Genomic DNA, 12,148 nt, shown 5'->3' on the forward strand with positions numbered 1-12,148 from the left:
CCCTATTTGTAGCTTGAATTTGTGCTTTTTGTATTGCTTGAAGTTGAGAAATTGGAGAATCATTGTTCTCAACTTCTAGACTGAGAATAGAGGTAGAGAGGTGAGGGTCTTAGGGAAGTCAGTACCTAAGACTCGATAACATCACCACAAAATCAGTCTTAGGAGAAGTTGAGAGCATGTTTCTCCAAATTTCATAAATTTCAACAACTATTTCTATTGTTTTTCACATGAAATAGAGCCTAGACAACTCTTGTCTTGGGTTGCTACAACAACTTGGAGAGGGGTGCCTAAAACCTTTTCTCTCCCAATCCTTCTGGATTTAGAATCTCTCGGTAGTGTGTCTTTTTCTATGAAGAACGGAGTCACTATCAAAAACATAAATCAACTTTTCAAATCTAAAAATGAGAGCCCATTTCCTCTAAAAGATGGGTGGCAACTCCATTTCTTTGAGTCGACCATGATCTTTCCGGAGGTTACACACATGTTTATGGAAAGTTGTAGTGCCTCTTATGCAAGGTATATTGGATGAGGTTGGGTATATAGTGACCCTTGAATCTTTAGGCCCTGTGGATCAAATACCCTAGGTGCAGCAAAATACCAAGTTTTAGCTGATTTCCCAATCTATAATAGCTGCCCTAAGGAATAAGTCGATTTTTGCCCTTATTCTTAATGGGGAGTGGGATGAATAGCAAATTCAGTCTCATTTTAGCTCCCAAGAGTAACAAATAATTGTGAACACCCCTATTTACCTAGTAGACACTTTAAGGTCTTGGATTTGGCTCCTCACCCCTCAGGAAAATTCTCTGCAAAGCACGCTTATGCTAAGCTAGAAAGCCTTTTAATCTCTCCCATTTCACAGACTCAAAGAAAGCGCTTCAAACAGATTTGGAAGTTGAATATTCCATCTCGGTACCAACTAGTTTTTTGGAGGGTGGTTAATAATTATGTCCCTGTGAAAGGAAAGACTCTTTGCTAACCCCAAGGAGGACCAATGTGTTCTTTGTGATCAAGAGGTAATATTGTTGAACCACCTATTCTTCTATTGCCCATTTGCTAAAGCTATTCTATTTACTACTCCCTGCAATGTAGGGGTGTAAACGGGTCGAATTTGAAGCAAATCATCCAATATTCGAATTCGATTTCGACTAAAGGTATGACGATTTGAATTCGATTCGAAATTCGACGGATAGTTAAAAATAAAAATTGAATTTGAATTCGATTAAAAATTTAATATTCGGTTCTATTTGAATTCGATCGATAGAATGCATTCTTAACTCGAAAATAAAAAAAAAAAGAAAAACAAAAATTACTGAGGTGATGTCACCGCTCTATGCAAAGATCTGTTAAAAATTACCTGTAAAAAAGGTGATGAGGGAAGATTTGGCCCTCCAGTGAAATTGCGACACGTGGCACCTCATGACAACTAGGCAAGCACCCAGGCAACAATTTACCAAGTTGGTGTCCCCCCCGGGCACCGGTCTGGCTGGCCTGGCGCGACCTGCACGCGGCTCGCGCGGCCTGCGCAACCTGGCCGGACACAGGCGCCGACCTGGCAACTTGGCCCGGACACAGGCGCCGACCTGACAACCTGGCCTGGACACAGGCACCGACCTGGCAACCTGGCCCGGACACCGACCCGCCGACAGACACAGGCGCCGGCCTGGCAAACTGGCCCGGACACTGACCCACCGACTGACATAGGCATCGACCTGACAACCTGGCCCAGGCGCCGACCTGGCCGCCTGGCACAAGCGCCAGCCTGACAACCTCGAGGAGTTCATCACCGTACCCCGGTTCTGACGGGATATGACATCTTACCATTTGAAGGCTTTTCACCCACCTAACCCGCGAGGGTACCACTATATAAGGACTCCGACCCCCAAAGCCGGAGGGGAGAAAAAAGGATGGTAACCCCCGCTCTCTAGCTTTCTCATTTATCTCCAAGCCCTCTGTAATCAGAATGCTAACTTAGGCATCGGAGAGTCCCCGCTGGGAAAATACCCCGGGTCCTCTGATTCAGTTCTCGTAGGTCCCTCAACTCCCGCCAAATACAAAGGAGAGAAAATCACCTCACGCGGAGTGTAGTCGGGTTGCGCTGCACCAGGGAGCTCCACCATCCTCCGAGTTGCAGACCGCCTAGGAGTAAGTCAAGTGACGAGTTCGCCACCAGGGAGCACCACCAAGCAGTTCGCTACCAGGGAGCACTACCAGGCAATTCGCCATCAGGCAGTTCGCCCCCAGGTAGCTCGCCACCAAGCAGTTCGCCACCAGGGAGCACTACCAGGCAGTTCGCCATCAGGCAGTTCGCCACCAGGCAGTTCACCATCAGGCAGTTCGCCACCTGGGAGCACTACCAGGCAGCTCGCCATCGGGCAGTTCGCCATTAGGTAGTTCGCCACCAGGGAGTTCACCACTAGGTAGTTCGCCACCAGGCAGTTAGCCACCAGAAGGTTCGCCCCCAGGCAGTTCGCCACCAGGGAGCACCACCAGGCAGTTCGCCACCCGACAGTTCGTCACCAAGTAGCGCTCCACCAAGGAGCTCGCCACTAGGTAGTTCGCCACCAAGCAGTTCGTCACCAAGTAGTTCTCCCCCAGGGAGTTCGCCACCAAGTAGCTCATCACCAAGGCACGTCACCACCGGGTCAAACAACGAGGTACTTAGCCAAAAAAATTTATACATCACAAAAAATGGTACGTGACCAAAAACGGTTACATCAATTGGCGTTGTTTGTGGGAAACGCTACGAAAAGCTAAGTTCTCATCTTACAAAAGCTAAGTTCTCATCTTACCAAAGCTAAGTCCTCACTTTTTTGAAACTATCACTTTATAGTTTACATTTTTTATGAACTCAAAAACTATGCAGGGGGCTAACAGACTAAGTAGCTCTACCAACCTTACTTTCAATTTAGATAATGCCTCATCAGTCCTCTCTGCAAGGTCCCCCCTACAAAGATGAGCTCTTCGTGGCTTCCACGGGAGTTGACGGCCAACAGACTACATAGGCGCCCTTACCGGTTGAGCCTTCCAAGGCTCCCGTGTGAGCTGGCAACCTAAAGTTAGTAGTGCTGCCCCCGAAGGTCGAGCTCCTAGTAGCTTCTTGTAGGAGTGGGTGACCGGCATTACGAAGCTGATGCAGCACAATCATAGCTCGACACCTCACAGGCAAAGCCTATGGGCCACATTACTGCTTAAGACCCGGTCGCTTCTCCGGCACGGGCAAAGTCAAAAAAGAGTAGACTACGAGTCACTCCCAAAAGCCTACGGGCCACATTACTGCTTAAGACCCGGTCGCCTCTCCGACACGGGCAAAAGTCAAAAAAGAGTAGACTACGAGTCACTCCCAAAAGCCTACGGGCCACATTACTGCTTAAGACCCGGTCGCCTCTCCGGCACGGGCAAAGTCAAAAAAGAGTAGACTACGAGTCACTCCCAAAAGCCTACAGGCCAGATTACTGCTTAAGACCCGGTCGCCTCTCCGACATGGGCAAAAGTCAAAAAAGAGTAGACTACGAGTCACTCCCAAAAGCCTACGGGCCACATTACTGCTTAAGACCCGGTCGCCTCTCCGGCACGGGCAAAGTCAAAAAAGAGTAGACTACGAGTCACTCCCAAAAGCCCACGGGCCACATTACTGCTTAAGACCCGGTCGCCTCTCCGACACGGGCAAAAGTAAAAAAAGAGTAGACTACGAGTCACTCCCAAAAACCTACGGGCCACATTACTGCTTAAGACCCGGTCGCCTCTCCGACACGGGAAAAAGTCAAAAAAGAGTAGACTACGAGTCACTCCCAAAAAGCCTACGGGCCACATTACTGCTTAAGACCCGGTCGCCTCTCCGGCACGGGAAAGTCAAAAAAGAGTAGACTACGAGTCACTCCCAAAGCCTACGGGCCACATTACTGCTTAAGGCCCGATCGCCTCTCCGGCACGAGCAAAAGTCAAAAAAGAGTAGACTACGAGTCACTCCCAAAGCCTGCGGGCCACACTATTGCTAAATATCCAGTCGCTTTCTTAGCAGGAACAAAATCAGCAAAAGTGAACTATAAGTTGCCCCAGAGCCTAAGGGCTACACTACTGAACTGGCGGAGACCCCCTCGTCTCACTGGCAGCTCGCCACATATAGGCAGCTCCCAAAGCCTAAGGAATTGGATAAAAACTTACTAGCTCGTCGACTTACGAGCCAAAAGAAATCTACTCCCTTCGCTGAGTTACTCTCAGCTCGGGAGTGGGGGGCAATTAATGAGGGCAGATTTGGCCCTCCAGTGAAATTGCGACACGTGGCACCTCGTGACAACTAGGCAAGCACCCAGGCAACAACTGACCAAGTTGGTGTCCCCCCGGGCACCGGTCTGGCTGGCCTGGCACGACCTGCACGCGGCCTGGCGCGACCTGGCCGGATCAGCTTGCCACAAGCGCCGACCGAGCAACCTGGCCCGGACACAGGCGCCGACCTGGCAATCTGGCCCGGACACAGGCGCCGACCTAACAACCTGGCCCGGACACAGGTGCTGACCTGGCAACTTGGCCCGGACACCGACCCGCCGACATACACAGGCGCCGACCTGGCAACCTGGCCCGGACACCGACCCGCCGATTGACATAGGCGCCGACCTGACAACCTGGCCCAGGCGCCAACCTGGCCGCCTGGCACAAGCGCCAGCCTGACAACCTCGAGGAGTTCATCACCGTACCCCGGTTCTGACGGGATATGACGTCTTACCATTTGAAGGCTTTTCACCCACCTAACCCGCGAGGGCACCACTATATAAGGACTCCGACCCCCAAAGCCGGAGGGGAGAAAAAAGGATGGTAACCCCCGCTCTCTAGCTCTCTCATTTCTCTCCAAGCCCTCTGTAATCAGAATGCTAACTTTGGCATCGGAGAGTCCCCGCCGGGAAAATACCCCCGGGTCCTCTGATTGAGTTCTCGCAGGTCCCTCAGCTCCCGCCGTCTACAAAGGAGAGAAAATCACCTCACGTGGAGGGTAGTCGGGTTGCGCTGCACCAGGGAGCTCCACCATCCTCCGAGTTGCAGACCGCTTAGGAGCAAGTCAAGTGACGAGTTCGCCATCAGGCAGTTCACCATCAGGCAGCTCGCCATCAAGCAGTTCGCCATCAGGCAGTTCGCCACCAGGGAGCACCACCAGGCAGTTCGCCACCAGGTAGCTCGCCACCAAGCAGTTCGCCACCAAGGAGCACTACCACACAGTTCGCCATCAGGCAGTTCGCCACCAGGCAGTTCGCCATCAGGCAGTTCGCCACCAGGCAGTTCGCCACCAGGGAGCACTACCAGGCAGTTCGCCACCAGGCAGTTCGCCACCAGGCAGCTCGCCACCGGGAAGTTCGCCATCAGGCAGTTCTCCACAAGGGAGTTCACCACTAGGCAGTTCGCCACCAGGCAGTTCGCCATTAGGCGGTTCGCCCCCAAGCAGTTTGCCACCAGGCAGTTCGCCACCCGGCAGTTCGTCACCAAGTAGCGCTCCACCAGGGAGCTCGCCACTGGGTAGTTCGCCACCAAACAGTTCGTCACCAAGTAGTTCTCCCCCAGGGAGTTTGCCACCAAGTAGCTCGTCACCACCGGGTCAAACAACGAGGTACTTAGCCAAAAAAATTTATACATTACAAAAAATGGTACGTGACCAAAAACGGTTACATCAAAAGGCAACATGTTCAAAAACTAAAGCAAAGCCCAAAAAACAATCCCGTAGATTTTTTAATCTATTATACAGATATCAAACCTTTAAACATCATAGTTCATAAAACCCTCTAGCTTCTTCTTCTTCTTCTCACCATGTATCATTTTCGGGAAACCTTTACTTTAAATGAATCATAAATTTGCACTACAAAATGAAGAAAAAATCCCAAAACTTGCATACCAGATCATCAATATATTTCTATCTTCATGGTTGAGATATAAGATATAGAACTTGGCTGGAACTTGGTTGGAACTACAATGGGAAGAAGATGAAGATTTCGGAAATTGGGGTAGGTAGAGAAGTGACAACTCACTAAGCTCTGAGTTCAAAAAGAAGCTTTCTTTATGAAAAAGTAAAGAGAGATCTCATATCGACAGATTATTTTTAAACAGTATAACTAAGGTATTCGAATTCGACCATTTATTATAATCGAATTATTCGAATTCTATTCCATTGAGCCAAATCTCGAATTCAAAATCAGACTTTCGATTACACTTGACACCCCTACTGGAATGTGGCCCTCCAAACCTTGTTCCATTCTTTTTGGCTCCAACGTATCCCTTCTTTATCCCAAAGTATTAATGATAGAAACCTAGTCAACTCAGTTTTATCTTGGTATGGGTTAGCTTTAATCTACATCTGGCAAACTTAGAATGAAGGGTGCTTCAAAAACCACCGTGTCTCAGCCCGAAGTTTCTGATATAAAGAACATCGTGAATTTGCTAGTGGTATAATTTTGTGTTTTTAGCTGTCAAAAAAAAAAAAAAAAGAATTGTTTAACCGCGCGGTGAGCACAAAGCAAACTATTCTTTCACATTTTACTAGAGAATACCGTGTGCTCGCCAGACACAGTGGCATACGCCAATTTTTTATGGGTTCTTCCCTATTCTGAGAAGGCCCTAACAAATCCAACCTCCTAAGTATTATCAATTTAGGTTTTGCATTGGCTTTTCAACAAATGATCTTGTCCTCTTCCTCTGATAATTTGGCATGAAATGGACGTAGCTCTTTACCACTCACAAATCTCCAAAACATTTATTTGGTGCTGCTCTTTATAACAAGGAGTGTGAGGATTTGGCTTGTAATATCATTCAATGCGGGACACAAACTGTATGGTAGTAGAAAACAATTGGTTCATTTCCTCTTTGATTAAGCTCAGTGAAACTTTCTTTTTCAAAAGAATTCCAATTGGGGGAGGCGTTTCAGGATCAGACGATAGTCTATAAAAGTAGTTCCAAGTCCATGACTCTACAAACAAGTTAAATAATAGTAGTAATTGTAGTAGCAGCAGTTTTAGTGGGTTTCCCAGAATTGAAGAAAAAATCTTAAATACATTTCGTCATCACAAGTGCCATATTGGTTGGTGAAGCCTAAAGTGAACAAGTGGGTTTTTTCTCTGTTAAAGACAATTCCATTATCTGTTAATGGCTTTTTTTTTTTTTTTTTTCTTTTTGACTGGACCATTGCCAGCTTGATAATGGTGGAGATAAAAGGAATGGTTTCATGATTATTGATTTGTTTTCATCTTTTCAAATCTCTGCTCAATTCCCTTGGCAAGAAATGTAATGAAACCAGAACTCCTATATGCATTTATACATAGAACCTCACTTCTAGCTCATTTGATATGAGCTTTTGAAGGTTGGTTAGAGATTGGGAAACCAATGGCAAATCATTTTCCTAAAACCTGTCTCTTTTGAACCATGGAACCTGGCCTAACATCACCCACATTGGTCATTAAAAAAAAAAAAAATCATTTGGTTCGCTTCCATAATTAGAGTTGGAATCAGAATGACCTATTTCCATAGCCTGTCTGGTTCAGATGGGAATTGGAATTGGAATTGGAATGAGATCTCGTTCCTAGGAGGGAGAGAATGACCATTTCCTCAAATGGGGGAATGTTATTCCACCAGAAATGGGAATGTGATTCTGATTCTACCCAACCAAATGGCTGGAATTGGAATGTACCATTCCAAATTCTGATTCCAAATCCCTCTTTGCACAAACCAAACAGGCCCTAAAGATTTTTAGCCATTGGATGGTTTCTCTTTCACATAATTTTAACTTTCTATCTAAAAGTACATTTCTTTTTAAGAAAATGTTTGATGATAGTTGTATATAACACCAGTTTGTCAATTTCTAATCGAACCCAATGGTTGAACTAGTAAACTGGTTATCTAGTGAGCTTTTTAGCATCCCTGTTTTTTACTATTTCTTTTGCTGGTTAATGATTAAACCAATGGTTAAATATCCTCTTTGAGTTTGACATCACTGTCTTATACAGTATGTTAGTGGAGCTTCTAAGGCAGGATGTCAAGAGTATTTTATGTAATGTAGACAGTAGTTTTTATTTTCTTCATAGAAAGGAAAGAAAACAGAATACAAAAATCTAAGATTAACCCTTCCCCAAATATCTTCAAAAGAAATATAAAGAAACTAGAATGTAATGTTCTATGTTCATGCAGTCTTTCACGAGGTGGGTGAGGTCTTCTAGTAACCAATTTACTTACAGTCTCCTGGCTCCAGAATTCTTTGTCAAAATGTGTGCTTCCATTGCCACCAAGCCTTGACTACAATGATGGAGGTAATGCCTATCAACTTTGCTTTGTTAAATATAAGTTGGCCTTTATATATGCTTTCTACCAATGCATCCTAAGGGTTGAATGGCCACTACTAATACCCGAAACCATGACCACTACATGTGCAAATAATACATCGTGGTCATTCATTGGATCTACAGCAAAGTCAGTAGCTGTAGGTTTACGGCAGATCTGACTTCAAATTTAAGCACATCTCCGGCTCCAGTAAAACCATTAAAATTCTCTCTACTTGTCTTTTTAAATTTGCTGAGATAAGTGGAAAAGTTAACAACTGTTGAAAGAGTTCATCAGGGCTTCATGCATGTTCAGGTCAAGTATGCTACTAATTTGAATTTGGATTCATCGACTCAGTTTTTTAGATATACAAAATAAGAGAAGAATGAGAGTTTGAGCTATAAAAGAAAAATGCAGAGGCTTCAGCAACAGCACAATTTGTCACACCTCATTTAGGGAATTCCTATCATTAAAAAATCAACTAAAAAAATTATTAGAACATTATTCCATTATTTGGCATAACGATTACAAATCTGCACATGTTTTCAGATAATTAAGATATCTGAATTAGTGTGGATCCCTATTCTATCCAATTAAAATCAAATCAAGGCTTAGGTTGGTTTTTGGTATGTGTTTTCAAGGCACCATCGTGTAAGAATGGTTGTTTTCGGCATGACTAATGTATTTTGATTGGTGGATTAATTCTGGTTAGTTCAAGCTTATATAGTTTAAGAAGATATGGATTTGTCACCCTCGAATTTGATGAAAATTCGAATCGAGCTTAATCGAATTCGAGATTGAACTATTTCATTAGAACTCGATTCAATTGTAGCTTTATTTTTGAAAATTTTCTTTTTGTTTTAAATCCAAAATTTTCTTTTTTTTTGATACTAGCAATTGTGCAACCCTCCATAGAACTCAACAAGCTCTTTTGTAAAGTAAGCAATGTTGAAGCGGAAGCAAAGCAAGAGTTGAGATCGTCTGTGACGCAACGTGACGCACTCGACCGAAAGACGCCACAAGCACCGGACGATCAAGCGACTTCGTTCGTGAAGCCTTACGTAAAGACTAGGCATATGCCTTGGTAGAGAGAGAAAAGATGGCGAAAGAAAATTCTTGTGTGTGTCCTCTATTAACTTAGAACAGGGTTATTTATAATACATCCGGTAGACTTGTAGAATAACTAGGAGAGTTAAACTTGTAAAACAACTACAACAACTGGGAATGGGACTTCTAAACATCTTCGAAATCTTCCTCAGGCTGCCTTTGATATCCACCGCCCGATAGTCACTATCCTCCAATGCTTATCCAATGCATGGAGCTGTCACCATTATCCTATGGTTGTTGGATCACGTAAGGTCTCTAGACGTGAGAGGCATGAGCTGTTGTCGGTTGGTGAGCTGGTCCTCCATCATTCTCCCTCACTTGGAAAGAACTCGACCCCGAGTCATGATCGGGATATGAAGTGTCGCTTCCGATAAATAACGATGAAGATCTGCAACATTAAATGTTTTGGAAATACCCATGTGATCTGGAAAGTCCACTACGTAGGCATTGTCATTGATCTTCTTAAGGATCTTGTATGGGCCGTATTTCCGAGGCTGTAACTTGCTATGCTTCCCAACAGGTATGCGTTCCTTCCTTAAGAACACCATGACTTCATCACCGACGCCAAACACCTGGTACCTGCGATGCTTGTCAGCTGCAAGCTTAAATTTTGCATTGGTCCTTTGAAGTTTTTGTTGTATTTCCTCCTATACTAACTGGATCTATCCTGCTAACTACTCTGCTGAAGTACTAAGGCCAGGTACCCTGGGTAGCTTTACCAAGTCCAACGCATGGTTAGGTACCTTCATATAAACAATAGAAAATGGGGATCTACCTGTAGAGCTATGAACTGCGTTGTTGTAGGCAAACTCTGCTTGCGCTATGGCAAACTCCCACTGCTTCGGCCTCTCTCTGCAAATACTGCGGATCAAATTACCTAGAGTTCGATTTATCACTTATGTCTGTCCATCTGTCTACGGATGAGCTGTACTGCTAAAATTTAATGATGAGTCAAATAGTCTCCACAAGGTCATCCAGAAGTGACTTAGGAACCTCGTATCTCGGTCCGACGTTATGGTCTTAGGTACCCCATGTAAATGGACAATATCTCTGAAAAATAGTTTGGCTATCGCTGTTGCATCCGTGGTTTTCTTGCATGGGAGGAAATGTGCCATCTTGGAGAACCGGTCAACCACCACAAAGACGGAGTCCATGTTTCTTGGAGTCTTCAGTAAGCCTAGCACGAAATCCATAGACAAGTCTTCCCAAATCGCAGTAGGAACAGGTAAAGGCATGTAGAGGCCAGTATTCTGGGTTTGACCTTTAGCCATCTAACATATGTAGCACCTACTCACGATAGTGGTCACATCTCTTCTTAATTTAGGCCAGTAGTAACGCCCCTTGACAGCCTCAATCGTCTTGTCCCTCCCGAGGTATCCTACTAAGCCACCTCCATGCAAATCCCTGATGATTTTCTCACGGAGGGAGATGCAAGGAATGCACAGTTGGTCCCCCTTCATAAGAAAGCCATCATGTACGTAGAAATCATCCGCTAGTTGCCAATTCATGCATTTTTCCCAAACCTGCTTGAAGTCTTCATCCCAGGCGTATAGATCCTTCAAACATTCAAACCCCACAATTTCGATACTAAGAGTCTTGATGAGGGCCACACGCCTGCTCAAAGCATCGGCCACTATGTTCTGTTGCCCAACCTTATACACAATTTTGTATGGGAATTTATCAATAAAAGCATACCACCTTGCATGCAGATCACTCCTCAACTGTTTTTGCTTACTTAAATACTTAAGAGCTTGATGGTCGATGTAGAGGACAAATTCTTTAGCAATCAAATAGTGTTCCCAGGTCTTTAATGCTCTTACGACAGCATAAAAATCTTTATCATAAGTGGACCATTTCTTCCTGGCTTCGCATAGCTTTTCACTAAAGAAGGCAACTGGTCTCTTTTCTTGTGATAACACGGCCCCTATGCCAACTCCACTAGCATCACACTCAACCTCAAATAATTTGTCAAAGCTTGGCAGTGCTAAGATAGGAGCGGTGCACAACTTCTCTTTGATGAGAGCAAAACTTTGCTCTTGTTCTTCTCCCCATTGAAACTTACCCTTTTTTCAAACACTCAGTGATAGGGGCTACAATGCTACTAAAGTGTTTGATAAACCGCCTATGGAAAGTTGCTAACCCATGAAAACGCCTTACGTCTGTGACGTTCGTTGGGGTTGGCCACTCCCTAATGGCTCGCACTTTCTCCTCATCCACCTTAATTCCGTCCTTGCTTATTATGAAACCCAAGAACAACAAACTATCGCTCATAAAAGTACACTTCTTTAGATTAGCATATAGTTTGTTATCCCTTAATGCACTCAATACCTCTCGGATATGTCCTATGTGCTCATCGACAAATTTGTTGTAAATCAAGACATCATCAAAATATACCACAACAAATTTACTAATGAAAGGGCGTAGTACCTAATTCATCAGTCTCATGAAGGTGCTGGGTGCGTTAGTTAGTCCAAAAGGCATGACTAACCATTCGAACAATCCATCTCTGGTCTTGAAAGCTGTCTTCCATTCATCTCCGGGACGGATTCTGATCTGATGGTAACTACTCCTGAGATCGACTTTGGAAAAGCCCACAGTCCCATTAAGTTGATCAAGCATGTCATCCAGCCTGGGAATGGGAAACTTGTAGCCAATAGTGATTTTGTTGATTGCTCTGCTGTCGACACACATCCTCCAACTCCCATCTTTCTTAGGAGTTAATAATGTTGGTACTGCACATGGGCTCATGCTGACC

The 12,148-nt window shown here is 44.8% G+C and overlaps 1 non-coding gene across 1 annotated transcript; it reads left to right on the plus strand.

The window, feature by feature from the left end:
* The first annotated feature begins 6,473 nt into the window (after positions 1 to 6,473).
* On the plus strand, positions 6,474 to 6,591 carry LOC148804493 (U5 spliceosomal RNA). The gene has a single exon (XR_016081492.1). It is a non-coding gene; the product is annotated as a U5 spliceosomal RNA (small nuclear RNA).
* The last annotated feature ends 5,557 nt before the right edge of the window (positions 6,592 to 12,148 follow it).

This window comes from Nelumbo nucifera, chromosome 1 (assembly GCF_055504915.1).
Source record: "Nelumbo nucifera cultivar China Antique chromosome 1, China Antique-T2T, whole genome shotgun sequence".
NCBI classification, from domain to species: Eukaryota; Viridiplantae; Streptophyta; class Magnoliopsida; order Proteales; family Nelumbonaceae; genus Nelumbo; species Nelumbo nucifera.